The sequence below is a fragment of the Sciurus vulgaris genome (assembly GCF_902686455.1).
Source record: "Sciurus vulgaris genome assembly, chromosome: X".
NCBI classification, from domain to species: Eukaryota; Metazoa; Chordata; class Mammalia; order Rodentia; family Sciuridae; genus Sciurus; species Sciurus vulgaris.
The window spans coordinates 74,120,465-74,133,575 of record NC_136471.1 but is presented as its reverse complement, the minus strand read 5'-3'; the positions used below and the strand labels follow the sequence as shown (position 1 = coordinate 74,133,575).

Below are 13,111 nucleotides of genomic sequence, written 5' to 3'. Positions count from 1 at the left end.
ACACATGCACATCTATGAATATACACACATGTACACGCTCTCAACACCACTAGGATCCCTATACCACTTCTCATAGACTCCTGATGCTGGACAACACATCAAAGCCAAATATGATCCCTGACTCTAAAACTTCATAGACATTTCATGTACATTTGTTGATATAATGAAATCAATACCTGTATTCAAAATAAAAATAATTTGAAGTGGTTTCTAAATAAAAGTATATACTATAATGCTATACAAATAAATATAATTTATACAAAGTATACAGAGAGGTAAGGAAAAGCTCAATAAAAAGCTAAAATAATTATTTTAGTAAAGTGTTATATTTCATCTTAGGTGTTTAACATTCAAGGCAGAAAGGGAAACATGATATGATGTGTTATGTAATTTATGGGTTATTTGTCCACAGATTGAGTACATGTTGTAAGATAATGCTAAACAAAAAAGCCATTAATCTGGATGAAGGATATCTATGAGAGATCATTATTTCGTTTCTACTTTAAGAGAAAAATATCCTCTCTGGAAAACCTGGCTGGGGGAGCACATTTTAAAAGAAAATAGTCATTTCCTGTAATCTCATTGCCCCGAGATAACTGATATGAGAATTTTTTTTTCCTAATTGCTTTCCATTTTAAAAAGCGTAGGTGAAATCATACATGGTGGTATTTTCCTATTTTTTATTAATTTTTTTAATCTTAAGAGTTTAAAGCTAGGGCTTCTATAACCTCCATCTCCCAACTATCCTAAATTCTCCCCATAAACTAGTCTCAAAATTTCAGAACCACATAATCAGGTGTAGTGACAATGACCCCATTTCTCAGTTTTGATGTCAGTCAGCTGTACAAGGCTGTGACAAAATACCCGAGAAAAATACTTTAAAAGATTTATTTTGGGCTCATAGTTTAAGAGGTTACAATGCATGGTCACTTGACTTGTTTTTAGGCCTATGGTGAGGCATAATATGATGGAGAGGGCATGACAGAACAAAGCTTCTCAACTCATGGCCTTGAGGAAGCAGAAGAAGTGGCTAAGGATAAAATATAACCTTCAATGATATGCTCCCAGTGACCTACTTTTGCCAACTAAGCTTCACCTCCAAAGTTTCCACCACCTCCACCGCAGGCTAGTGACCAAGATTTTAGCACATGATCTTTGAGGGACATTGCAGATCCAAAATATAACATTAAGAAATACTTTGCATTATTTCACACAAATGAAATAATATGGATAATAATATAGATAAAATGGATGAATTCCTAGAAACACATAAACTACCAAAATTAACTCAAGAAGTCATAGAAACTCTGACAAGTATAAAGATTGAATCTGCAATGAAAACTAAACTAAAATAAAAATCTCAAAGAAAAGCCTATGAACAGATAGCTTCACTGATGAATTCTACTAATTATTTAAGGAGGAGGAATATTAATTTTTCTCAAGCTCTTCTCCCCAAAAGTAGAAAAAGAAACACCCTAACTCATTCTACAAGTCCATCGTTACCCTGATATCGAAGTCAGACAAGGACATCCCCAATAAACAGAACTACAAATTGATATCCCTTATGAATAAAGATGCAAAAATCCTCAAGAAAATACTATCAAATGGAATCCAATAGCATATCAAGAGACTACACATCATGAGCAATTGGGATTTATTTGGAATGTAAGGGTGGTTCACATTTTTTTAAAACTAATAAATGCAATACAGCACATTGATAGGGTGGAGGGGAAAACCCATATGGTCATCTCAATTAATATAAAAAGACCATTCACAAATGTTTTCTCTCCCACAAATGCTTTTTCTCATATGCAGAAGCTAGAGTAAAGTGATAAAAGGAGGAAAGAAAGGATAGGCTACCAGAAAGATAAAGGGAAGATCAGTAGTATATAAGAAGGATATTGAGAGACAGAGTGGAGGGATGGGAGGCAATGTGGAATGAATTTTTCAAAAATCATGTTTTGTGCATAGATAGATAGATAGATAGATAGATATAGATATATAGATATACCATAGGCAATTTCACTTTTATGCATAAAGAACCAATCAAATATAAATAAATAGAGAAGTGCAAAGAAGTCTAGTAGAGTAGAAGAAGGAGAATGGGGGAGGGGAAGGGAGGCCAGAGAGAACAGGGGGAGGAAAAAAGAGTCCTGTGAATTGAAATCGAGTTCCATGCATGTGTGAGTTGGTTAGGATGAACTCAACTACTATGTATAACTATAAAGCTCTAATAAAAATTAAAAAAAAATAAAAAGACCATTCAAAAAATCCAAAACTCCTTCCTGGTAAAAACATTCAAAAAACTAAGAATGAAAGAAAATTTCCTCAACATATTGAAGGCCAGATATTAAAAATCAACATCTAACACCAGACTAAAAGCTTTTCCCCTAAGATGAGAAACAAGACAAGAATATTCAGCATACTAGAAGCTCTACCTGGAGTAATTAGGTAAGAAGAGAAAAAGATCCAAATTGGAGAGGAAGGAGTATCTTTACTTATTTATAGCAATATTTTATATATAAAGTCCTACAAAATATTGGTAGTACTAATGAAAACTACAAGTTGACAGTATATAATAATTAACATGCAAAAATCAGTTGTATTTCTCTATTTTAGTGATGAGCAATCCAAAATTGAAAAGAAAATAATTTGCTATGATTTGAAATTGTGTTCCTCCAAATTTCATGTGCTGAAACCTAAACTTCGAGGTGATGGTAATAAAGATGCAAGGTCTTTGGGGGATGATTGGATCATGAAGGAAAGTCCTTCATGAATGGGATTACTTTCACTACAAAATAGATCCCAGATAACTGCCTTACTCCTTTCAGGATATAAGGACCCAATTAGAAGGCACCACCTATGACGAATGGGTCCTCATTAGACACCAAATCTGATGGTGCCTTGATCTTGGACTTCCCATCATTCCCAATGATGAGAAATAAATGTGTTCATGGGACACCCAGTTTGTGGTATTTTGTTATAGCAAACCAAATGGACCAATACAAATAACAGCATTAAAAGAATAAAATACTTAGGAATAAATTTAGCCAAAAATGTACAATATTTTAAATCTAAAACTACAAAAGATTGCTGATATAAGTTAAAGAAGACCTTTAAGAAATGGAAAGATATCCCCTGTACACAGATTATAAGACTTACTATTCTGAAGCATGGTAATATTCTCCAAAGTAAAGTACATAGTTCTCTGGCCAATAGGTTTTTGACAAAGATGCCCAAACTACTGAATGGGAAGATTAGTCTATTGAACAAGTGTTTATGGGACGACTGAACAAACATATGCAAAATATTGGAACTATACAAAACTTCCAAACACAATGTATAAAAATGGACCATAGAATGAAATATAAGAGCTGAACCTATAAAACTTTTAAGGGAAGTGAATCGGGAAGGGAGGGTGGGGAGGGCAAGAGTAAGTACAGGAGACTTAACTGGAGCAAACTATACTCCATGTATTTATAATTATGTCAAAATAAATCCTAATGTAATCTATTATGAACCAATTTTTAAGAACTTTTAAGAAAAAATATAGGGGTATGCTTCACAGCAAAGGAAACAATAAACGAAATCAAAAGCCATGTACAGAATGAGAGAAAATATTTGCAAACCACATATACAATAGGAGGTCAATATCCAAAATATATGTTACACAACTCAATAGGAAAAATAATAGCCTAACTTAAATTGACCTGAATAGACATTTTTCCAAAGAATACATACGTTGCTAATCATCAGAAAAATGCAATTCAAAACCAGAATGAGATATCATCTCACACATGTTAGAATGAATATTATCAAAAAGTTAAAAAATGGATTAGGGTGATATCATGAAGATGGCATAGTAAAAAATTCTAGCCTTTGTTTTACCCATAAAGAATAATTAAACAGTTATTGATAAATTGAAATAACTCTGGAAGAGTTCAGGAGTTCATTTCAGAAGCTACAACAACACGATGGAAGAAAAATCTTATAATAAGTACACAAAATGGATTCAAAGAACAATTTCATTTTGCCTGTATCATCACATCCCCCAAACCAGACTGCTCAGATCTCTCTGACATTGAGTTTACCTGACAGTAAGTAGAAAGGGGGGGGAGGTAAATAATCATCTTCCTCAACCTTTCAGGGCACTGCTCCAATGACTAACTTCAGTTTTGCTTTATCCAGATCCCTGTGGAAACTGGCAAAGCTGAGAAATCTGGAGAAAGCTGGGAACAAAGAAGGATGGTGGATATTAGTATCAATCATTAGGCAGAAGCCACTTCAGTCCACAGTGGCCTGCTTGGAGGACCTCAACAGCCTTTGGAGTTACCACACACACAACTTTCACTACAAAAGACCCAGCAGGGTCTGGGGTTGTGGCTCAGTGGTAGAGCACTTGCCTCACACATGTGAAGCACTGGGTTCCATCCTCAGCACCACATAAAAATTAAAAAAATAAGTGGAATAAAAAGATATTTTTAAAAAGACCCAGTGGTGTTCACCATTATAAACCCCACATGCCTGTGCTATAGAAAACCCCTCAGCTTTTGCTGCTAAAGAAATCAATAGCCGTCACAGCCACAGCACACCCCCTGTAGCCACCACAGAAGGCTCCTATCGTTTTTTTACCTTTGCAGTCCCCAGGTGCTTGATTCATAACCCCTCTCCCTCCTCCTGCCCCAGAGCCATCTCAGTTACTGTAGCCATGGGTATCCCAGCCAAGGGACCCAGCACAGTTTTCATATGCATTCCCACAAATGGCCCTGTATTCCTGCCACAGGCCCTGACTCCCACCACCACATGTGTACCCACAACTAATCCCTGTAGCTGGGCTTGTGCACACCATCACTACTAGCCCCCACAGCTGGCTATACACAAGCAGCCAGGACCAACTCTTATCACCAGCCCATTGTTGTGCTTGTGTCCACAGTTAGCCCCAAGAGCTGTACACATGCTTGCCACCAGCTCAGGCCCCTGACACCTGCACATGCACGCACAGTTGACTCTACCTTCCAACACTTCCCAAACTAGTGTTAGATGGTCCTTCCACTAACATCGTGTTAGTCAGCTTCTGTTAACACAAAAAAATACCTGAGATGATCAACTTTTAAGGAGGAAAGGTTTGTTTTGGAGGTTCCAGTCCATGACCAAAGGCTTTGGGACTATGATAGCACAGGACATCCTGGTAGGAGTACATGACAGGGCAAGCCATTCACCTTAGGGTTGGAAACATGAAAGAGAGGGGAAAATGAAGAGACTTACAATTGGGCAATCCCTCAATGGCCTAATTTCTGATCATGAGTTTCTACTACCTCCCAATAGCACCAAAGGCTGATAACTGATCTTTTAATTCATGGACCTTATACTATAGCAGACACACAAGAATACCACCAGGTAATCCCAGCAGCTTGGGAGGCTGAGGCAGGAGGACTGCAAGTTCAAAACCAGCCTCAACAAAAGTGAGGTGGTAAGCAACTCAGTGAGACCCTGTCTCTAAATAAAATATAAAATAGGGCTGGGAATGTGCCTTAGTAGTTGAATACCCCTGAGTTAAATACCTGGCACACCTCCCCCCCAAAAAGAACACTACCAGTTTGGCCACTTCAGGTATACACAAACATGCAGCTTGCCTGATCCCTATCACCAGTGCACACCTGGACATTGTACCATGCAAGTGCATGCCATCATCCCAGACCAATATCAGCATACACCACCGTCCCCCACTGCCACACATGCCCCAGCAATTGGCTCTGATCCCTATTGCTGGATCCAGCCAATGTCACCTTACACATGCTTGCAATTATCCCTGGATGCAACACATATATCTGAAGCTAGCCTCAGAGATAGAAAAGAGAGAAAAAAGAAATAGAGGCTTACTTAAAGAATAATGGATAAAAATGTTCCAAATCTGGAGAAAGAAAATTCCCGGCACATGAAGCTCAATTATCTCCAAGGATTCAGTTCAAAGAATTCACCAAAATGTGTTATAATCATATTAACAAAAATCAAAGACAGAATTTTGAAAGCACCCAAGAAAGGAGACCCCCTCTCAGATATGGGAACCTCAATAAGACTATTAGCAGATTTCTACATAAAAATCATGCAGGACAGGAGAAAGAAAGTTAGATGATACATTCAAAATGTTCAAAGTAATACTAAAGAGAGTTATTCTAGCTGAAAAAAAGGTCACTAATTAGTGACCTAAAATATGAAAGAATAAAACTCACTGGTAGAGGTAAGTATAAACTCAAATTCATAATATTATAATACCAGAAGGACAATGTGTGAATCACTTTTAATTCTAATATAAAGGTTAAGACAGAAGTGCTAAAACTAACTATACCTAAAATAACTTGATTATCTATACACAATAATAAGGTTGTAAACTGTGACATAAAAAATATAAAATTGGGGTAGTAAAAGTGCTGAGCTATTGTATGCAAAGTTGTTAAAAGATTTAAATAGAATGGTATAATTATAAGATGTTTTATGTAAACCTTATGGTTACCACAAAGCAAAATCTATAGTAGATACACTAAAGTTAAAGAGAAAGAAAACAGCACACTACTACTGAAAATTATAACAAAGAAGACAGCAAGAGAGAAAGAAAAAAAAAATCAATTATAAAGCAACCAGAAAGCAATTAACAAAATGATAACAGTAAACCCTACCTACAAAAATTACTTTAAGGACACATACAGACTAAAATTGAAGGAATGGAAAAAGATATACCATGTAGATGGTAGATTAGATAAAATAGACCTTAAATCAGAAACCGTCAAAAGAGAAAGTCATATTATGATGATAATTAGGTCAATGAATCAAGAAGATACAAAAATGGTGAATATGTATGCATATAAATATACAAAGCAAATATTCAGAAATCCGAAAGGAGATATAAACAGCAAAATATTAAAAGTAGAAGATGTTAATACTCTACTTCAATATAGCTTATTCAGACAGAAAATTAATAAGGGAACATTGGACTTAAACTATACTTTAGACCAAATGCACCTAAGAGACATATACAAAATATTCTATCCAACAGAAACAGAATTCACATTCTTCTCAAGCACATGCAGAACTTTCTCTAGATTATATTTTAGGCCACAAAATAAGTCCTAGTAATTTTAAGAAGATTGATATCATATCAAGTATCCATTTTGAACACAATGGTATGAAACTAGAAACCAATAACATGAGGAAAACTGGAAAGTTCATGAATATGTGGAAATTAAACAACAGCCTCTTGAACAACCAGTAAGCCAAAAAAAATCAAAGTGGAAATGAAAAAAATTTTGTTACAAACAAAAATGGAAACGCAGCACACCAAAGGTTATGAGATGCACCAAAAGCAATTCTAAGAGGTAGCTTTATAGTGAAGATATCTACATTAAATAAGAAGGAACTGCCAGGCATGGTGGTGCACACCTATAATCCCAGCATCTCAGGAGGCTGAGGCAGGAGGATTACGAGTTCAAAGCCAGCCTCAGCAAAAGTGAGGAGCTAAGCAACTCAGTGAGACCCTGTCTCTAAATCCTGTCTCTAAATAAAATACAAAATAGGTTTGGAGATGTGGCTCAGAGGTCAAGTGCCCCTGAGTTTAATCCTTGGTACTCAAAAAGAAAAGAAGATGATGAAGATGAAGAAACCTAAATAAACAGCCGAATGTCACACCTCAGGTAAAAACCATAAGTAGAAAAAAAGTAAGTCCATGGTTAATAGAAAGAAGAAAATAATACAACTCAGAGCAAAAATAAAATAGAAAAGAAACATAGTCAAGGAAATCCATAAAAGATGTTAATGAAATAAGAGTTGGTACTGTGAAGATAAACAAAATTGACAAAATTTTAGTTACACTAAGTAAAATAGGAGAAGACTCAAATAAATAAAATCAGAAATGAAGAGGTGACATTACAACTGATACCACAGAAGTACAAAAGATCAGAAGTGACTACTATGAAGTTATACACCAACAAAGAGAAAAGAAATGGATAAATTAGTAGAAACAAACTATGAAGATTGAATCATGAATAAGTAGAAAAAATCTGACCAGACTAATAATGGGAAATCAGAATGAATCAGTAATAAGAAGTCCCCACAAAAGAAAAGTTCAAGATTTGATGGCTTCACCTAAATTCTATGAAACATTTAAAGGACTAATAACAAATCTCAAACTCTTCCAAAAACTGAAAAGAATGGAATATTTCTAATTTTATTTTATAAGGCATTACCCTGATACCAACCAGGCAAGCACACTGCAAGAAGAAAAATTACAGGCTAATATCCCTGATAGATATACATGCAAAAATTCTTTTGAAAATATTAGCAAACCAAATTCAAAAACATGTTAAAAGAATTGTACACCATGGTCAAGTGGAACTTATCCCTGACATATAAGGATCATTCAAAATATACAAATCAACAAATTTGGTATACCACATTTAGCAGAATTATGAGAAAAAATCATATCTCAATAAATGCAGAACATGTGACAAAATTCACCAACTTCTCATGATTTAAAAAAATCAACAATTTGAGTATAGAAAGAATATAGTTCAACACAGCAGAGGTTCATAGCCAACATCATAGTCAATGTTGCAAAGCTGAAAGCTATTACACTAAGATCAGACACCAAAGAAGGACACCCACTCTTGCCACTTGTAAACATAGTATTAGAATACCTCAGACTAGGGTTATAGCTCAGTGGTAGAGCCTGCCTAGTATACACAAGATCCTAGGTTTGATACCCACCCCACAACGAAATAAAAATAGAAGACCTAGCCCAAACAATTAGACATGAAAAAGAAATAAAAGGCTTTCAAATCAGAAAGCAAGAAATAAAATTGTCCCAACAGCATGCATCATGTTATATATTAAAAAATTCTAAAGACACCAAAAAACCATAAGAACTAACAAATGAATTCATGGACGTTTCAGGATATGAAATTATTATTTGAAAAGGTCTGTGCAGGGAGATCCAAGATGGCATACTAGAGGGAGGCTGCATTCCTTATCCCTCCATAACTCAGGATTGAAGCAAAGGAAATACTGTTTCTTTGTGAGGCAGTTGTTGCTGCCCATGGATCCCCTGCTGTTTACCCCATTCATCTGCCTGGATCACCCATCATCTGCCAGCATATCACCTGTCTTTTGACTGTGGATTGTTCACTGACTGCCACTTATCATCTGCCATTTGCCCATTTGCCTGCCTCTTGCCTGCCCATCACCAACCTTTCACCTACTCATTGCCCACCACCCAATGTCGACCTGTCAGTCACCCACCACTAGCCTACAAACTGCCTACAGAGCACCAGCAGATTACCTGCTACCCACTGTTGCCTGGAAGTCCATTGTCACAGTACCCGGAGGTTGGTTACATGTGACTGTTGTCCTTTTGGGACAATAGCCAGGGCCTGCAGATTTGCTGCTGGGGCTGCCCCCATCTCAGGGCTTGGCCACCATGATCTGGGGACTCAGACCATGGCCTGGAGATACATTGGGGTACCTGCCAGTCTGCTTGCATCTGAGGTCTTTCTGCTTGGTATGGTGGTGGTTGCCATCTGGCTGCCTTTTTGAAGGGTTGCTCCTTTGTGTTAGTGCACCCCTGGTGGTCTCTCTGCAAACTGAAAAGGCATTGAGGTCTTGGGACTGCAGCAAGATAGGGCCTGGGGAACCTGAAGCCCAGGTCCATCAGATTGCAGCCTACTTTGTGTGGGCCAGACTGGGTCTGGAAAGCCTGTGGAAAACCAGAGAATAGGGGCAGTTCCCTGGGTGGAGCAGAGGTTGAAGAAACTGGAGAAAACTGGGCTCTCTCCAGTTCAGTGAGTCCTGAAGTGTGCAAGGCCAGAAGGAGCCAACTATAACAGGTGGGAAGACTAGAAGAGGGTATGAGGGACCTTGCTATTGGCTCACCCACCCAACTGCTCCGGCACCCACTAGACTGGGAGTAACATCAAACATCAGATAACTCCATGTATTGGCAGAGAAAGGAAGCTGAGAAATTTTTTGAAAGCCAACAGAAGCAATCATTCAATTTTCTAGTGGGACTTTTCCTTTTCTTTTTCTTTCTTTCTTTTTCTTGCCCCCTTTTCTCACACCTCTACCATCTTTGAATTCAAATATTTTTCATGCATCAATTTATTGAGGTATGGGATGTCTGAATAGTATATGACAGTATTGTTGTGTATACTTATAGTTCAAAAACAATCTGTACATTTTTTTCTCTCACCTACCTTTCTCCCTGAATTCTCTTTCTCACTTCTCTCATACTAATAGCCAACCTCTATTAATTCCTCCCTTGCTCTTACCATAAATTTTTACCTCTACCATCTCTCCCTCTCACGCATAACACCTTATACTACTTCTGTTCCCTCATTGTCCATCATTTGAAAAGGTAAACGTTTTAGCAAACTTACTGTTTATATTGTAGACAATAATTGAATACTTCATTCCTGTCTATTGTGACAAAACTGTAAAAGCCTTAACAGGAACCATTTGGTTTAATGTGATATATCATGTGCATTGTGCTGTTAATATTGGTCTCCCCCTTAAAGGTAAGGTACTGGAAGCCTTCAGGGACACTATTAAACAACAGGGTAGAATCTGTACTGCCTCAGATCCATACCACTAGATGAGAAGACACAAAAACAACATGAAGAAAACAAGGGAAAAAAGCACCTCAAACAAACCAAGATGTTCCAACAATAGAATCCATAGACGATGCAGTAGAAGAAATGTCAGAGATGGAGATTAGAAAATACATAGTTAGATTGAACTTCAAAAGAAAGGATGCTATTAGAGAGAAAATAATGGAAGTGAAAGATCACTTCAATAAAGAGGCAGAGATTATAGAAAGGAATCAAGCAGAAACCTTGAAATGAAGGAAACAATAAACCAAGTTAAAAATTCAATGGAAATTATCACCAACAGACTAGACCACTTGACAGAACCTCAGACAATGAAGAAAAAATATATACTTTTTTTGTCTTTTTATTTATTTAGTTAGTTTTTATTATTTTTTATTTATTTTTATTTTAAACAAATGGGATACATCTTGTTTCTCTGTATATGAAGTAGAGGCATACCATTTGTGTAATCACACATTTACATTGGGTAATAGTTTTTGATTCATTCTGTTATTTTCTCCTTCCCCCATCCCTCCCACCCCTCTTTCCCCTCTTCAGGCCCTCCTTCCTCCATTCGTGCCCCCCTCCCACCCCCGCCATTATGTGTCATCATCTGCTTATCAGCGAGATCATTTGGCATTTGGTTTTTTAAGATTGGCTTATCTCACTTGGCATGATATTCTCCAATTTCATCCATTTGCCTGCAAATGCCATGATTTTATTATACTTTCTTATTCGTTATGGCAGAGTAATATTCCATTTTGTGTGCGTGTATACATATTGAAGGGCATCTGGCTTGGTTCCACAACCTGGCTATTGTGAATTGAGCAGCTATGAACATTGATGTGGCTATATCTCTGTAGTATGCTGATTTTAAGTCCTTTGGGTATACGCCAAGGAGTGGGATAGCTGGGTCAAATGGTGGTTCCATTCCAAGTGTTCTAAGGAATCTCCACACTGCTTTTCAGAGTGGCTGCACTAATTTGCAACCCCACCAGAAATGTATGAGTGTACCTTTTTCCCCACATCCTTCCAACACCTATTGTTGCTTGTGTTCTTGATAATCGCCATTCTAATTGGGGTGAGATGAAATCTTAGGGTAGTTTTGATTTGCATTTCTCTTATTACTAGAGATGTTGAACATTTTTTCATATATCTGTTGATTCCTTGTAGATCTTCTTAGGTGAAGTGTCTGTTCATTTCTGCTTGTACATCTTCTTCAATGAAGTGTCTTTTCATTTCCTTAGCCCATTTGTTGATTGGGTTATCTGTATACTTGGTGTAGAGTTTATTGAGTTCTTTATAGATTCTGGAAATTAGTGCCCTATCTGAAGTATGAGTGGCAAAGATTTTCTCCCACTCTGTAGGCTCTCTCTTCCCATCGCTGATAGTTTCCTTTGCTGAGGGGACACTTTTCAGTTTAAATCTATCCCAGTTATTGATTCTTGCTTTCATTTCTTGTGCTATGGGAGTCCTGTTAAGGAAGTCTGATCCTAGGATGACATGTTGAAGATTTGGACCTACTTTTTCTTCTATAAGATGAAGGGTCTCTGGTCTGATTCTGAGGTCCTTGATCCATTTTCAGTTGAGTTTTGTGCAGGGTGAGAGATAGGGATTTAGTTTCATTCTGCTGCATATGGATTTCCAGTTTTCTCAGCACCATTTGTTGAAGAGGTTATCTTTTCTCGATTGCATATTTTTGGCACCTTTGTCTAGTATGGAAAATTGTATTTATTTGGGTTTGTGTCCATGTCCTCTATTCTGTACCATTGATCTACCTGTCTATTTTGATGCCAATACCATGCCATTTTTGTTACTATTGCTTTGTAGTATAGTTGAAGGTCTGGTATTGCGATACCCCTGCTTCACTCTTTCTGCTAAGGATTGCTTTAGCTATTCTGGGTTTCTTATTCTTCCAGGTGAATTTCATGATTGCCTGCTCTATTTCTGTGAGGTACATCATTGGGATTTTAATTGGAATTGCATTGAATCTGTATAGCACTTTTGGTAGTATGGCCATTTTGACAATATTAATTCTGCCTGTCCAAGAACATGGGAGGTCTTTCCATCTTCTAATGTTTTCTTTCATTTCCTTCTATAGTGTTCTGTAGTTCTCATTGTAAGGTCTTTCACCTCTTTTGTTAGATTGATTCTCAATTATTTTATTTTTTTCAATGCTATTGTGAATGGGGTAGTTTTCCTAACTTCTCTTTCATACATAAGATTCATCACTTATGTATAAAAATGCATTAGATTTATGAACATTGATCTTATATCCTGCTACATTACTGAATTCACTTATGAGTTCTAAAAGTTTTCTGCTGGAATATCCCGGTTCCTCTAAATATATAATCATGTCATCAGCAAATAGGAATAGTTTGAGTTCTTCTTTTCCTATTCGTATCCCTTTAATTTCTTTGGTCTGCATAATTGCTCTGCTAGACTTTCAAGGACGATGTTGAATAGAAGTGGAGAAAGAG

The 13,111-nt window shown here is 36.9% G+C and overlaps 1 long non-coding RNA gene across 1 annotated transcript in view; it reads right to left on the bottom strand.

Moving 5' to 3' along the window:
• LOC306650808 overlaps nt 1–13,111 on the bottom strand; it is a 176,946-nt gene that overhangs the window by 47,178 nt on the left and 116,657 nt on the right. The window lies entirely within an intron of this gene.